This window comes from Galeopterus variegatus, unplaced genomic scaffold (genome assembly GCF_000696425.1).
Source record: "Galeopterus variegatus unplaced genomic scaffold, G_variegatus-3.0.2 Scaffold3644, whole genome shotgun sequence".
Taxonomy (NCBI): domain Eukaryota; kingdom Metazoa; phylum Chordata; class Mammalia; order Dermoptera; family Cynocephalidae; genus Galeopterus; species Galeopterus variegatus.
Window position 1 is genome coordinate 177,538 of NW_007729755.1, and position 1,016 is coordinate 178,553.

Consider the following 1,016-nt stretch of genomic DNA (forward strand, 5'->3'; position numbering starts at 1 on the left):
CGAGGTGCGGACGCAACACCAAGGGTTGCGATCCCGTTGCCGGTCCCAGTCCGGTACGGGCACGACATAGAGGGTTGTGATCCGTTGCTGGACACAAAAAAGACAAAAAGGAAAAAAAAAATGAATAATCAATCAAGATGGCAGAATAGATGATTCCCAGAGTCACACCTTCCCACAGTAACCAATACAAAACTATTAAAAATTGAAGACTGCCAACCTGAGACTGTTGGAGCTGGGGGAGGAGAAGAGACCCACAGAGTTCCTGAAGGCTCGTGCGGCAACGGTGAGAGGTGCAGGGATGGCACCTGTTGTTCTGAGCCAGCCTGGTACAGAGGCAGGGAAAGCCAAGTGGTGCCCTTCACGTAAACCTACCTGGTGTCCGCAGGGGAGAGGAGGGCTTCAGAGTGCACCGTTCCAGCCCCTAGTTCATAAAGTCCACTGTCAGGATTCCCCTGGGCCCACATGAGAGCAAGCGGCCACAACCAACTAAAACAAGAGCCACCCAGAGGCGGAGGAGTTATCACCAGGGATGTGTCTGGCCTGTCCCATGGGAAGCAGTTGGAGTGTAAGGGAACATGGGACGCAGCGTGGGCAGCTGGTCTCAGTGGGAATGGAGGAGCACAGTAGAACTGCAGGGGACTCAATGTGCATGAAAGATGGTGTCCCAGGCCGGAATCTCCACACAGCCCAGAGTCAGAAACCAGTAATAATTCTCATAAAAAGCCTTCCCCAGAGAATCAGCAGCAAATAGCATTCTCCTCAAATGCCTAGGCATCAACGTAAGGACACAAAGATGAACAGAGAAATATGCCAACACCAAATAAATTAAACAAAGCACCAGGAGTGATGGATGCAGACAAACAACAGGTCTATGAAACGTCTCACAGAGAATTCAGAATAACCCTCTTAAAATGTTCAGGGAGTCACAGAAAATGCAGATAGAAAATTAAATGATACCTGGAAAATCAAGAGCAGAATGAGAAAATTAACAAAGGAATAGACCCAATTAAAAAAAA

General features: G+C 48.5%; 1 pseudogene; it reads right to left on the reverse strand.

Annotated features, from left to right (window-relative positions):
• The window catches only part of LOC103601238, a 34,790-nt pseudogene that overhangs the window by 3,743 nt on the left and 30,031 nt on the right, over nucleotides 1-1,016 (reverse strand).